This window comes from Culex quinquefasciatus, chromosome 2, assembly GCF_015732765.1.
Source record: "Culex quinquefasciatus strain JHB chromosome 2, VPISU_Cqui_1.0_pri_paternal, whole genome shotgun sequence".
NCBI lineage: Eukaryota > Metazoa > Arthropoda > Insecta > Diptera > Culicidae > Culex > Culex quinquefasciatus.
In genome coordinates this window covers 106,194,847-106,210,787 of record NC_051862.1, presented here as the reverse complement: position 1 = coordinate 106,210,787, position 15,941 = coordinate 106,194,847, and the positions used below count along the sequence as shown (strand labels likewise).

At 47.2% G+C, this 15,941-nt stretch overlaps 1 protein-coding gene across 9 annotated transcripts in view; it reads right to left on the bottom strand.

The window, feature by feature from the left end:
- The window catches only part of LOC119766572 (26S proteasome regulatory subunit 6A-B-like), a 323,195-nt gene that overhangs the window by 140,484 nt on the left and 166,770 nt on the right, over nt 1-15,941 (bottom strand). Inside the window, exon 1 of one of the 9 annotated variants that reach the window (XM_038251378.1) lies at nt 12,146-12,219. The exons of the other annotated variants lie outside the window; for them this stretch is intronic. The gene's annotated coding sequence lies outside the window, so the exon portion shown is untranslated. Of the gene's footprint in view, nt 1-12,145; nt 12,220-15,941 lie in introns of those variants that run through there. 9 annotated transcript variants of the gene reach the window in all.

The window sequence follows — 15,941 nt, the reverse complement described above, 5'->3', positions numbered from 1 at the left end:
AGTACATTTAAAAAAATCTTTTGAGTTCGCTATAACCCCGTCAATTTGTGTCCAGGGCATTTGTAGAAATACAATGTCCCATCCCAGAGGGTCTTTAAGAACCAAACCATCTAACCATGGTGCTCCCAACGAATAAACCCAATCTCGGAGCGTATGGTGGTGTGTCCACACGCTTTTTACTCCCCTGTAGATTCAGAATTGTGTTGTTGTTCGAACACTCCGTGCTCAAACTCAACCCACTTCAACGAATCATGTCTCTGCGGAGCGTATCGTGGTGTGTTCACACGGTTCTTCCTCCCCTGCAGATTCAGAATTGCGTTGTTGTTCGAACACTCCGTGCTCAAACTCAACCCACTTCAACAAATCATGTCTCTGCGGAACAACTTGACGCAGTAGGCCTGGCCTCTGTAACGTCTGTGCTGTTTCAATGCATTCTAATGAAATGAAATGGCTCACTACAGAGGTTAATAAATGACAAGAAGAAAACTAGGCGCAATCTAACCTAAGGCTTTCTCCAGGGTCCAAAAATCGTGAAGCGCATAAGATTTATATTAGAACTTTCCAAAAGTAAAAAAAAACAAATTACTAGGGCTAACTAGGTGATCGATCTGATCACGAGAACCTCTCCCTCAAAGCCCTTGAAATTTGGATGGGGTAAGGAGAATGGGCAAATTTGTATGGGAGCTGGTCCAATGATGTACACGAATGGGACCAACATTTTTCGAAAGATCTCGCCGAGACATGAAAAAAGTCTGCTGGACCAACTCTCCACTATGGGCCATCTCCATACAAACAGGCGGCCAAATTATTTTTTTGCTCTTTAAATGTTTTTTCATACAAATTTGGGTAATTGTATGGTATTGAAATGATATACGTCGATTTTTATGACTTTTCATGTTTTTCAATAGTTGATTGTTTATAATAAATAGTCTTTTCATACATTTACAAGTGCAACAGAATTGCGTGTATATTGTATTGCAAGTTTATATTATTAAATTATGGATAAGCTAATACATCCCCACTTTAAGGACACAACCCCTCCCTCCTCTTTCTTTCACCCCCCCCCCTCCCCTCCTCCCCTCTAACAAAATTTTGTTAAGCGTAATAAATTCATTTTAAGTCAAATATTTATTATTTACTGCTGTGTGTGTTTCTTTTCGTGAGTGCCATATAACTTGAGACCCCCCACCATCCCATCCTTACGGGCACAAATTGCGAAAATTTTAATTGTTAAATCAAATAACAGACAAATTAATTTTATTCCAAATATTAATTATGAAGTTAAACGATAAAATACAAAACATATTCATACTAACCCTAATGTTCTTGTTCATGAAAATTCATTTGATTATAGAGTTTCTGACGGCTTCAGGATATGTTAAAGGTACTTTTTATGATGTTTTGTACTAACCAACATAGAACTTAAATGTGGACCAGTTTCATGGATTGATCGCAGAAATTCATCATGCTAAGTCAATATTTTGCTGAATACTTTGTTCCGGTATAAACTGGGAGGCGACACTCCGTAAGCTCAAAACAAATGCGGTACCAAATAAAGGCGAAACAAAAGCTAAATTACATCCAAAAACCCAACTCTATTCTTCCCAACATTACATCAGCGTGTGAAATTTGCTTATTCTAAAATTGCGATACGCTCGCGGTGCCTAACATGCGCTCGTGCGCCCCTTCGTGCGCTCACGGTTCCCTCATGCGCGCGCGAGCAGACTCATGCGCTTTGCGCCTCACAATTTTCAACCTGCCTGTGCTTCGCGTGGGTTCTTCGACGCTTCGCGTCCTTGGTAGGTGCACCCCCAAACTTACAACTAGCACTCACGAATTGTTCACTCTCTGCAGTCCCAGGCGTAACGGCGAGCAGCAACAGGCCGCCGGATGCCGACGCGCGAACGTAGATGTGTTGCTTCACGCGCTGATTCTTGTTGGCGCGCAGCTGTGGCGAATCGGCCGCGGCGACTGTGCTGCCTGATGCGTGGACGAATCACGAGCGCGCTGGTGCGTGTGTGGTCTCTCCCTGGCTGGCGTGTTGATATTTCTTTTGTGTGCTTGAGTCGCGCGGCGTGGCCGCGTTCATGCACGAACCCGATGCCAAATCTCCCCAAATCTTGTGCGTGTCGTGCTGGTCCCCGTGCGTGCGTACGCGTGGACTTCTCCAGCGCGTGGGTTCTCAAAGGCGATCGGCTGTCTGCGATCCGTCCGCACGGTTGCTGATCCTCGGCGCAGCTCCAGGCGTGTGGCGTAGTTGATCCTGGACCGCCTCGTTACGCCCGTCGAGCCCTGTGCGCGCTGAGCGTGTGCGAAAAAAGACCCTAGAACATCGTCGCGTTAAAATCCCCGTAATCAACCAATCCGCAAGGTTCCCGCTTACCTCCTGCGAGGGTCTTTTCGCTTTGCTCCTCTTCCGGATGGGTCTTCTTGACGTGCTTGAACTCGACGGGGGGTGTTCGGTGTTGGCCAGATTCCGGGCGAGACTGGCACCTGTTGGGAACGCTCTTTAGCACGGACCAGTTGCAAAGCAATCAAGTGTTACCTTTATTCGTTCAGCAGCGACCGACCAAGCGCTGAATGACGAGTGTGGGACAGATCTTGAGATTGCGTGGCGTGCCTGTTGAGAAATCAAGCAAGATCAGCACGAGTTGGGGACTTTGCGGTGGTTTTTACCTTCGAGCGATGGAGACGTTTCTTGTCGCGGAATTTTGCGCCGGGCTCCGCCTTGCCGTGTTTGATCTTCCGGGTTTGGCTTCGAGCCCACTTTAGTTGTTCTGCTTTTCGACGGACCGGCACCACTTTTCCGCGTGTCTCGCTCGCGACGGCACGCACGCACCTTTCACCGTCGACCACTCGTTTTGCAATGACGCCTCGCCGCTGCAGAGGACGATTTGCACGACGAGCCACAGCGGAAGTAGATGTTCCTCTCCTTTTCGCTCTCACGCTGCGATCGTTTGACAGCGCAAGAAAATTCTCGCAGCTGAAGCGCTTTCAAGTGTCATCGCCGTGTGCCCTATCGGCATTTTTGTTTTTGCTGCAGCTTGCGCGGACGATGTTTAGGCACAATGAGTAACAACTACACATTTCTTACAAGTGATTCACATAAATGTAACATAATCCTGCCATTGCCGCAGAATTTTCCGTGTGGGATGGCAGACCCACACGGAAAATTCTCTAAACTTCACTTTCCCTAAAAAGTGTGCTGGAGACTTTACTGGTCATGGACGCAATGCCTTACCCTCAAAAGCTAACTAAGACACGAAAGCTCGAGGCTCTCCAGAACAAGTACAGCTTACAAACATAACAAACCCGATGCTGTAGACTATATCTACACAGATAGTGACCAGCTGGCTAGCGTTCCTAGCCTAAAGTGTCTCCAGCTCAGTTTTTTGTTGTTCTAACTCTTGCTACAATGGCACATCGATCCAGACTTACAGCTAATGTTTGACTTATTAACTGAAATCTAACGACTATAGGATAACGATATGACGATAACGAGTAACAAGTAGTGCTAACTATGGGATAATTTTGCTAAATCTAGTGTCTGAATCGGGAAGCGATCCGCACTACGCTCTCAAACGACATGTCGACAGTGTCGGAGAGTGGTCGATTTCCGGAGGTTTGAGAGGATTTCCCCATCTCCTATCACCATGAGTCCGGCTAAGGGTTAAATCCAGCGGTTACCCGGCTGAACGTCCGCGCCCTAGATTCGCGTTGCTTTTGATGGAAGTGTCATGGTGATGCCTCAACGACCAATCAGAAGACCAATGAGTGAGCTAGATCGTGACAACACTGGACGATGTACCGGTCCAGGCGAGAGAATGTTTGTACCCCGAAGGTGTTTTGAGAAGTTTGGAGCTGGTACGCTCATAGCAAGAATTGTTTGATCTGGTTGGTTGTTTCTCACCGAAGCTTGCGCTCAGGGCCCATTGTGCGCTTGTGCTTGGTGGTAGTGGTGTTTTGTTGTCCCGGCTTTTCTTCCAGCGTCAGCGTTCCCGGATAGTCAGTTCTCCAGCGGCTGTCCTGCGTCAAAGCTGCTCCAGTCGCGTCTTCCTGCGTTGGGTGCGTGCTGCGTCCAGAACCTCTGCACGAGGCTTGTCTCGTTCGGCACTGCACTACACGATCAGCCAGTACTGCTACTTTTGTCCTCGGCGCGCTTCGACGTTCCGGACTCTCCTGCTGGTTCCTCACCATCCCGGTTGCTTGTGCTGTACTTGGCACCGTGTGTTGTTTGAACTTGTCCTCCTCTCGTGGTATGAAGGCTACATAGCTGGCTGGGTCATACCGCTGCAAAACAGCTTGATGACTTTTCTCCTCCTCGTTCCTCAGACGACATGTTTACCGCTTTGCGTGTTTGTTGTTCTTGTCGATCTGGTTCGCAACCTTTTGGTTGCAGACATAGCTTTGGGATACTAGGATCAGTCGGATTTCAGGTCCTTGGCGTGGTAGCGCCCTCGCTTGCCACTCGAGATGTCCTCCAGCTCGTACAAGTTGTGGCCGAGCACCGCCTTCACGATCGCTGGAACGTACTTCGGGTTGAGCTTCTGGTTGACGTGGTCTGCTTTTGACGACAACGAGAACAGCTTCCGCCAAACAAGTTCTCCCACTTTGAACGACACGGCTCGAGTGCGCAGGTTGTATCGCTGTTTGGACTTCTCGTGGTTGTTCTTGATCCTCTGGAAGACGAACTCGTGAATTCGCTTGAGCTTTGCCAGCCGCAAGTCCTGTGCGAGCTTTGGATCGTCCGGCGCGTTCAGATCTTGCTGTTTGTACAGGTCGGTATGCAGAATTAGGTCCCTTCCGAAATTCGCAAAGTGCGGGCTCACCCCGGTGGCTTCGTGCTTCGCGCTGTTGATCGCCGCAACAATCGACGGCAAGTTCTCGTCCCAGGAACGGTGATCCTCGTCGAGCAGTGCTCGGATGCAGGTGACCAGCACTCTGTTGACGCGCTCGGCGTTGTTGACCATCGGGCAGTAGAATGCGGTGGTCATGTGCTCGATCTTGTGCCGTGCGAGAAGCGATTTGAACGCTGCTGACGCAAACTGCTTTCCGTTGTCGCTGAGCACGATCCTTGGCCTGGAATAACGCAAAAAGACTTCTTTCTCCAAAAACGCCACCATCTTGCACGTGTCAGCGCTTCGCATGGGGTGCGCGATCACGTACTTCGTTACCCAGTCTACAATTACGAGCAGAACCGTGTTCCCGTCTTTCGACCTCGGCAGTGGACCTACAAAATCGATCGAGATGAGTTCCCAGGGCACGCGCGCTGGCTTGAGCTTCCCCTCGTCGGCATCATCTTGGTGTTTGGCGCTTTGCTGGCCTTACAGACCGCACAGGAGCGAACGTAACGACCAACGTCTTGCTGCATCTTTGGCCAGTAGTAGAAGTTCTGCAGCTTTTGCCACGTTTTCTGGAATCCCAAGTGCGCACCGGTCACCGAATCGTGGAACTTGCTGATCACGTCTGCTCTTTCGCCCAACGGAACCGCTTTCTTCCACTTGTGCACCGTGTTCCCAAACTCGTCCTTGCAGCGACAATTCTTGTACAGTTCACCGCTAGCGATCTTGAAGTCCGGAAACTTGTCCGGCTGTTTTTCCACGCTCTGCTTCAGTCGCTTGTACCAGTTGTCGTCCATCGCCTTCACCGCAAACACCAACGACGCAACAATCCTTGAGAGCGCGTCGGGGACGACGTTGCACGATCCTTTTCGGTACTCGATCTTGAAGTCGAACGCGTTTAGCCGCAAAATCCATCTGCACATCAGCGCGGTTGGGTTCTTGATCGATCGCAAGTACGTCAGAGCCGAGTGGTCGCAGTACACTGTGAATCTCACTCCTTCTACATAGCCACGAAAGTGTTCTATCGCCCTGATGACCGCTAAGCATTCCCTTTCTGTCACCGAGTAGTTGCGCTCCGAAGTGGACAGCTTCTGCGAGAAGTACGCAATCGGGTGTTCCTCTCCGTCGATCTCTTGCGCGAGTACAGCACCAATGGCCGTGTCGCTTGCGTCACACGCTATGTTGAACGGCTTCGAGTAGTCCGGCATGGCCAGAACGGGCGCAGACACTAGCAACGACTTCAGCTTCACGAACGCGTCCTCGGCGGCCGGAGTCCACTTGAACTTAACTTTCGCTTTCGTCAGCTCGGTGAGCGGCACTGCGATGCGCGAGAAGTTGGCGATAAAGCGACGATACCAACCGCAAAGACCTAAGAAACGTTGGACGTCCTTTCTGTTCTCCGGTCTCGGAAACTTCACAATGCACGCTACTTTGCCTTCGTCGACCTTCCAACCGTTTTCGTTCAGGACGTACCCCAAGTACTTCATCTCGCTGCGGCAGAATTTCGACTTGTCCGGAGATATCGTAAGGTTTGCGTCCCTCAGTCGTTCGGCAACAATGTTCAGCAGCTTAAGGTGTTCGTCAAAGTTTCTGGAACAGATGATAACGTCGTCTAGGTAGTGGAAAACATGCGGCTCGAGATCGGCGAACAGATGCGTCATCAAGCGCGCCAGGGCTTGGCTCGCTGTGCACAACCCAAACGGTACAACCTTGAACTGGAAGTGGCCACGTCCCGGTACAGTGAACGCTGTCATTGGTCTTGACTCCTTTTCTAGCGGCAACTGCCAGAATGCGTCCTTCAGGTCGATCGACGAGATGTACCTGCAGCCGCCCAGGTTGTTGATGATGTTGGCGATCTGTGGAATCGGGTGCCCTTCGTTCTGCATGATCGAGTTTAGGTAGCGCGCGTCCAGACAAACTCTGTACTGGCCCGTTTTCTTCTTCACCGCCACCAGCGGGTTGTTCCAGGGACTGAACATTGCTTCTTCGATCACGTCCAGCGCGAGCATCCGGTCGACCTCCTTGTTGACCTCATCCAGCACGTATTTCGACATAACGTAGACCCTCTGCTTCTTCGGTTTCGCCTCTCCAATGTCAATCCGGTGAACGTACTTTGTAGTGCGTCCGATCATGCCTTCCCGGCTACACGGAAACTTCGCGATCGCCTTGTCCAGCTGCCACTGTTCCTGCTTGTTGAGTTCTCGCATGGGTTCCGGATCCGGTTCGGTTTCGATCGGTTTTGTCGTGATCGAACAGCAAATTGCTTTGACTCCGAAGGCTTCCCAAAAGTTCATGCCGAGAATCAACGAGTTTGGTAGCGAAGGGATCAGCAGAACTGGAATCGTTTCGTGTCTTCCGTTGTACGCTATTGGTAGGTTCGCAAACTCCTCGATCTCGTGGTTCGTTCCGTCCGCTGTTTGGATGCCGCCCTTGAGTGTTCCTCTCTTCAGCTGCAGTTCGTCTACGATGTCCACCCAAGCTCCTCCGAGAAGCGAACAGTTCGCTCCGCTGTCCAGCAGACCGGTGATTTCTTTACCCAATATGTTGATAGTCGCGTGGGGACGGTTGTCGCTTCCGGTGTTGATGATGATCGAGTTGATGTATTGGAATTCGGGATAATTCGAGGGATTGTAGAATTGGCGCGAGGAGGTTGAACCCTCTGCTACTGGCTCCCCGCTTGACCGTTTCCCTGCTCGGCGTAGCACTCCGGACAGTTTCTGAGCGTGTATCCTTTGCGGCCGCATCTGTAGCAGAAAAACACGGCTTGCGCTTTGTCACAATCAGTGAAACGGTGTCCCTCTTCGTCGCAATTCCAACACAACAACGTGCCATGTCTTTGTTCCGCATTTGGTCTTGTCGCTACTTGTTCTGGACTACGCTGGTTGGCTCTCGGTTGCGCGGACTCGTTTTGCTGATGGTTGTTTCTTGCCAACATCGGCTGATGTTCTTCTGCTACCGGTTGTTGTTGCTGAGGTTGCCAACGCTGTCCCGCATAGTTTCCTCCTCTTCTGTACTGTTCGTTGCTGCGTTTCTGAAACTGTGTACGGATCGCACAAATCTGCTGCGTCAGTTGTTCTATCTGTTCCTTCCAATCGTCCTCGTCCAGGTTGTCCCGCTGGTCCGCGCTTGTTGCGTCGTATCTCCCTCGCCTGTCTTGGTTCTCTTCCCGACTGTCGATCGCGTTGACCCTGCCGCCAAACCTCTGCCATCCTGCGTTGTTTGCGTGTGAGCGCTGCGAACTGCTGGGTGTGGCCAGATTTGGCTCGAGAAGCGAGCTGTGCGGGATCGGCGTTCGACGCTGGTGCGTGAGAAGCGTGCGCGTGTCGTCGTAAGCGTTACACACTTCGACCATGTCTTGAATTGTCTGCGGTCTTGCCGACGCTAGGATGGTTGCGTACTCTGGATTCATGTTCTTTTTCAGTATGAAAAATTTGTCCTCCTGCGACATCGGCGGTTGCACGAAGCGGAAAAGCGCAGAGATATCCCGGTAGTACTTCTGGAACTTTTCGTTTGCTCCTTGGTATCTCGACGACGCTTCTTCGCGCAACAGCTGGCCGTAGTGGCTCGACAGGTACTCTTGGCGGATCATCAGCTTGAAGTTCTCCCAGGTGTCCAGTTCTCCTTCGTTCAGCGCACGACTGTACCAATCCAGAGCATCATCCTGCAGCAGATGTTTGATCGCCCGCAGCAACATCGCGTTGTTGACTCCTTCCGAGAAAGCGAAAGATTCCACTCGATCCAGGAACGTGTTCAGGTTGGTCGAGTCTTTCGTTCCCCGAAACTTGAATGGCCAGTTGTGGATTGCCTTCGGAATCCGCGCGCCTTCGGCTGGTTGACGTTCGCGGCGAAGCAGGTCACACAGTACCCGATCCCTGAGTCCGTTGTATTCCGCGTCATCGTTCTGCAGTCTTGGAGGTGGAGTAATGTCTCGTCCTAGATTCGGTGGACGTGGTTGAGGATCGCGCTGAGGATGATTCGGGTTGAAGACTGGCCGTCCTCGTCCTCGACCTAGCGAATGCGGTCTTGGGTTGACCGGTAAGCCTTGTCCTCCCTGTGCTTCTGCTGCTGCGTAGCCTGCTTGCGCCGAAGCTTGACCCGACAGGAGTAGCAGATCATTCACGCTTTGGTCCGATGTCCTTTTCGGGATGGCTCCGGTAGATGTTCCTCGCGCACTTGCAGAACTTCCTCTTTCCATGCCCGACGAATCGCCCCCAACTGCACCTGCTAGCGATAGCTGATTGATCTGCCGAGCACTATCGCTGCTGACAGCTGTGCTGTTGTGCGCCGGCGCTGTGGAGTTTGAAACCGAACTGACACTGTACTGATTTGTTGACTGGTTGGCTGGGTAAAGAATTCGGAATATCTGCCGTTTCGTACGCGCGATCGTGTCTCGCACTCCCGTCCATTCTTCTCGCATGTCCGCAGATGGCGGCGAAACCAGGGTGAGCCGATTGTAGTAATGGTTCAAGCGCGACACGATTGGTTCGAGAAAAGCGATGTTGTTCCGTTCTATCCCGGTGATAATTTGTGGCAACAACCGATTCACGCGCGATTGACAGATCCTAATCTCCGAAGAGCCATCCACCACGTGAGACGAGGAAGCGTAAACTCTCCCCGACTTAAGATCATCTTGCATAACTTTCTCTAACGTTGTACATTTAATTCTGTGCGTCATCGGCCCAAGGCCTGCTACACCACGAAGCTCTAACTCAAAGTTGAGTTCTTCATTGCTCAGATCAATGGGGTTGACCTCCATCATCTTCGCTGAACTCTCAAAAGTCTTCAAAAAAGCAAAAATTTATCCCAAGAACAACAAAAAACATATATTCTACGAATAAGCACGCCATGGTTTTACAATTCTAGCCTAGGCCTAGTGTGGGTCTTTTAGTTGGGCGCCATTTAGTTCCGGTATAAACTGGGAGGCGACACTCCGTAAGCTCAAAACAAATGCGGTACCAAATAAAGGCGAAACAAAAGCTAAATTACATCCAAAAACCCAACTCTATTCTTCCCAACATTACATCAGCGTGTGAAATTTGCTTATTCTAAAATTGCGATACGCTCGCGGTGCCTAACATGCGCTCGTGCGCCCCTTCGTGCGCTCACGGTTCCCTCATGCGCGCGCGAGCAGACTCATGCGCTTTGCGCCTCACAATTTTCAACCTGCCTGTGCTTCGCGTGGGTTCTTCGACGCTTCGCGTCCTTGGTAGGTGCACCCCCAAACTTACAACTAGCACTCACGAATTGTTCACTCTCTGCAGTCCCAGGCGTAACGGCGAGCAGCAACAGGCCGCCGGATGCCGACGCGCGAACGTAGATGTGTTGCTTCACGCGCTGATTCTTGTTGGCGCGCAGCTGTGGCGAATCGGCCGCGGCGACTGTGCTGCCTGATGCGTGGACGAATCACGAGCGCGCTGGTGCGTGTGTGGTCTCTCCCTGGCTGGCGTGTTGATATTTCTTTTGTGTGCTTGAGTCGCGCGGCGTGGCCGCGTTCATGCACGAACCCGATGCCAAATCTCCCCAAATCTTGTGCGTGTCGTGCTGGTCCCCGTGCGTGCGTACGCGTGGACTTCTCCAGCGCGTGGGTTCTCAAAGGCGATCGGCTGTCTGCGATCCGTCCGCACGGTTGCTGATCCTCGGCGCAGCTCCAGGCGTGTGGCGTAGTTGATCCTGGACCGCCTCGTTACGCCCGTCGAGCCCTGTGCGCGCTGAGCGTGTGCGAAAAAAAAGACCCTAGAACATCGTCGCGTTAAAATCCCCGTAATCAACCAATCCGCAAGGTTCCCGCTTACCTCCTGCGAGGGTCTTTTCGCTTTGCTCCTCTTCCGGATGGGTCTTCTTGACGTGCTTGAACTCGACGGGGGGTGTTCGGTGTTGGCCAGATTCCGGGCGAGACTGGCACCTGTTGGGAACGCTCTTTTAGCACGGACCAGTTGCAAAGCAATCAAGTGTTACCTTTATTCGTTCAGCAGCGACCGACCAAGCGCTGAATGACGAGTGTGGGACAGATCTTGAGATTGCGTGGCGTGCCTGTTGAGAAATCAAGCAAGATCAGCACGAGTTGGGGACTTTGCGGTGGTTTTTACCTTCGAGCGATGGAGACGTTTCTTGTCGCGGAATTTTGCGCCGGGCTCCGCCTTGCCGTGTTTGATCTTCCGGGTTTGGCTTCGAGCCCACTTTAGTTGTTCTGCTTTTCGACGGACCGGCACCACTTTTCCGCGTGTCTCGCTCGCGACGGCACGCACGCACCTTTCACCGTCGACCACTCGTTTTGCAATGACGCCTCGCCGCTGCAGAGGACGATTTGCACGACGAGCCACAGCGGAAGTAGATGTTCCTCTCCTTTTCGCTCTCACGCTGCGATCGTTTGACAGCGCAAGAAAATTCTCGCAGCTGAAGCGCTTTCAAGTGTCATCGCCGTGTGCCCTATCGGCATTTTTGTTTTTGCTGCAGCTTGCGCGGACGATGTTTAGGCACAATGAGTAACAACTACACATTTCTTACAAGTGATTCACATAAATGTAACAACTTTTTTCGGTATCAAACTGAGATTCTCCAGTTTCGCTTGAGAAACTTCGGTACGAATACCTTATTTTGACTAAGGTACTCAATTTTAAATGTAGGCAACAGAAAATTCCAATAAAGTCATTTCGAACTTCTTGAAACCAGGTATTGATTTTTGATGCGGCGATGCCCACAAAGTAGGTAGCAAGCCAGGGGAATAAACGGGCGCATATGTACACACTAAGATTTTTTTTACCGTACTCGGTAAAATTTTTACCGAAATCTCAACAGCCGAGTGCTCGTTACTCAGCTCGGTAAAAGTTTAAACTACACACTAAGATTTTTTTACCGTACTCGGTAAAATTTTTACCGAAATCTCAACAGCCGAGTGCTCGTTACTCAGCTCGGTAAAAGTTTAAACTACCGAGAGCTCAGTAAACGCGAATCTGACAGCTGGTTTGAACTTTTACAGAAGACCTCGGTAAAAAATTACCGTTTGCTCGGTACAAATGCTGAATTTTTACTGTGCTTACGGTAATGCTTTTTTATGAATTGAATTTATTTGCTTTTTATTTATTCGATAAGAAGACAACATTTATTTTCAAATAATATCTACAATTCACAATAACATAATTCACAATAAAATAACAACTTATTTTTTCCTTGATTTGTGCAAATGACGACATAAACCAGCTTCTTCTATAAACGGCTCAGGAGATGAAGCTTCGACGTGAGCCGAAAGAAAAATGATAATTCTAAATAGTAAATAATTGAATTTCCTTTAATAAAATGACACATACCTGTTATTTTGTAACAATTTAAAGTTTTAAACTACTTTAAGTTACTTTTTCTGATGGTAGTCAGAAAACAGTCCGACAACAGCGTGCAAATACAAAAAGTGACAGCTACAAAATGACATAAGTTTCAACTGTGAGACTCGGTAAATCTTTACTGAGCTTTCAGTAAAACACAAGGTTATTAGCTGAGTACTCAATAATTAAATAACCGATTACCTATAATTTACCGGAAACTAGCGTTTACTGAGAAGCCCAGTGAATGAAATACTGAAGTACGGTACTTTCAGCGATTTTTATACCGTAGCTCAGTATATTTCCTAAATTCAACCGACAGCTCAGTAAAATTTGATTTTTACAGGGCAATTTCGGTAAATTTTTTACCGAGTATTGCGTTCCTGATTTAGTGTGTACATTGCAGTAAATTTTGATAAATCCTAAATGTTCAAAATGGCATATCTCCGAAAACGCAACAAATCGCAGGCTGGAAATTTCAGCAATGTTAGATTATGATCTAATCTTTCAAGTAATCTTAGTTTCATGTTTAGCATCGGTTAGCAAAAAAGTACTCGATTAACAAACACAAATAAGTTTTGTTAAAAAAAAAATGCTAGAGTTATTCGATGAAAACTTCAGTTTTTGGTTTGGAAACAACATTTTATCTATTAATATTTTCAAAGCTTATCCCATTACCTTTCCAACGATGTATAATTGTCCTAATAAAATATTTAAAATGGCTGAGCTATGTTAAAATTATACAATCAGCCGCTAGTATTTTACTCCATTTTTTGACTTCGAGCTTGCGTATCTCCGTAATGAACAAACTTAGCTTTGAAAATTTGGATTTTTCTTAGTTAGAATGTTTACTTTTGAGAAAAAAATACCAAAAAATATTTGGAGAAAGTCACTTTTTTGAAACTTGACCTTGACTTGACCACCCAATGTACCATAGTGCTCTCTAAACCCCGGGGTTCAAAAGTTACAAGCTGTTGAAGTTTGAGCATTTTGGGTAAAAATGTATAAAAAATCGTATTTTTGCTATTTCCTATCGTATTTTTGCCACAGAGAACATATGAGTTACGGAAATTGCTTTCCGCATAATTGATCGACGCCACCAACATCGTCAGCACCTAGGTCGTGCGAGCTGTCAGTTATGGTCAACGTACATACAAAATTATGGTATGCCAGATATTGAAGTGATATCATGTAAATTTTATCATATTTTTCATGTTTTTTTAAAGGGGCTGAATTTATTAACTATGAACTTATTTATGATCATATTTAAATGTTTTCACAAAGTTGTTGTTTTTGTCCACCATTTCCAACTGATTGAATTTCGCAAAATTGAAACCACATTTAACGCAGATCACGGCCATCAATAATCTGAAACAAATCCAGATTTGATTCACAAATTACAAAAGACTGTTGTCGGCTGTGCTGACCTGTGTGGTGCGAGCTTTGTCGCCGTTTTCACACCAGCTCAAACTGTCAAAATTGCACCATCGTTTCAAGGCTTTCAACGCTCATGGTATGGCAGATTTTCAAATCAAAATATATTTTTTCAAAGTTTTTTTTTTTAAATTTTATTAGGCTTTTAATGAATTTTTATACTTATAAATTGGAAGTTGTCAGATTTGTTTATGTCAAGCTTCGTGTGTGTACCGGGTTCGAGTTAGCTTTGAGCTATTCAGTTTGACAATTCTAAACCGACCAAAGAGATTGTTTGAAAAAATCGTTGTTTTGCGAGTTATTTTAATTTTGTTTAGTCTTTTGTAATTTGTGAATCAAATCTGGATTTGTTTCAGATTATTGATGGCCGTGATCTGCGTTAAATGTGGTTTCAATTTTGCGAAATTCAATCAGTTGGAAATGGTGGACAAAAACAACAACTTTGTGAAAACATTTAAATATGATCATAAATAAGTTCATAGTTAATAAATTCAGCCCCTTTAAAAAACATGAAAAATATGATAAAATTTACATGATATACCTTCAATATCTGGCATACCATAATTTTGTATGTACCTTGACCATAACTGACAGCTCGCACGACCTAGGTCAGCACAGCCGACAACAGTAATAAAGCTAAACTTCGTTTACCTCGCCGCGATTAAAGCAAGTAGCTCGAGAACCATGCCCACGTGTTGGAAGCCTGAACCGCCGCAGTCAGAAAGCCGGCAGCGTTGCATACCCCCGCAGAACCAACGACGACGCAAGTGCGCTTCAAAGTCTGCCCCCAGCTAAATAACGACCTAAAACAGGCCTGCCCAACGTCCGGCCCGCGGGCTGGATCCGGCCCGTAAAGCCATTTCATCCGGCCCGCGACGGCTTTTCAAAATAGTTCTATGACCGGTCCTCAACTTAAGGCTGTTCCATGAAATATTCAACTAATAAAATGAGTGTATAAATTAAAAAAAAAAACTGTTTTAACCAGTGTTGCGATCCTCACGCGCTCGTGGGCGCTCATTTTTCGCTCATTCGTGAGGAGGAGCGCTGCGCGAGCTAGCTCACGTTTGCCCGCGCTCACGTTTGCTCCGATTTTTTCAGCTCGCGTTTGCCCCACGCTCACGCTCGCGCTCATTTTTCGCTCACGGAGCGCTCATTTTGGAAGTATCGCGAATCGAATCGTTTTTCGTTTTTGAGAAAGTTTTTGTTTTTCAATCCTAGTTAGATTTTTTGCTTAAGCCACCACCGGAGACGGAAAATCGTCCACCCGCCCAAGTTTCATTTCTATCACCAGAACATGAGAATAACTCGATAGATTGCTTTCAAACTGTTCCAACTCCTAAAGTAATATATTTTGAACAAGCTTGAAAGTTTTCAATGTTATCTGTTGAACCCTTTTGTTACATTGAAAGTTTGAAATCATAATTATGCTAGATTGATTCGCGAATGTATGGAAAAATATGAAATCGTTGCCTTTGCGAAGCTATTTCTCCGATACGGCTGAAGGAATACTAGTTTTTATTGCTAGAATTCCTTTTTGAGTAATTTACGTTTCCAAAATGCCTATATGTGTTGAAGAAAATCTTTCGCATTTAGGAGATTTGTTAGTTCAAAATTTCGAATCGATTTTTTTAGCGGCCGCCATTTCAGAACCACTGGTTGATCAAGATTTTCACCTTCGCCAGCGGACGGCGTCGTTTGCCTGCTGTCGTTACTATGGCCACGCGAAGTTTGTTTGGCGCCCGCGAACAGGGTGCGCGCGGTTTCAAGCATGAACTCGATCATGGTAATCATGTGGCTGAAGTAATGGGTGAAGAATCATGATCATTCAACTTTCATATATTTGTGTGATTTTGTATTCAACAGAAAATGTAATTTTTTTATTCGACTTTTAATTTTTTTCAAGTTGTACAAATACATACATAGTTTTCAGTAATTTTTTTAGCGAAAACACGTAGATTTAGTATGGAAAAGATAATCATCATGATTTTAGGGAAATGTTCGCTCTTGAGATATTCAGTAGATGCATAATTTTCCTTGAAAGTACTAATAATTACCAATCAAATGCAACCTGGAGCATTCAAGTTTTGCCTGGTTATGGCTATTATGAGTATCTCGATTTCAATCGAAATTGGCGATAATACAAACATCATGAATATTCTTGAACATGCTTTTTAGATTCTTTATTTGAAAATGCGTCAATTATGGCAAATTACTGTTTGCATGGTTTGACCAAATCACGTCATGCGACGGCTCATTTTTCCAGGAATCGGTTCTGGGATTTTTTATGGAAATGCATCTTAGCACATTTTAACGGATTTTCCTGGGTCCTGCCACGGTGGAGTCACTGGTAGGC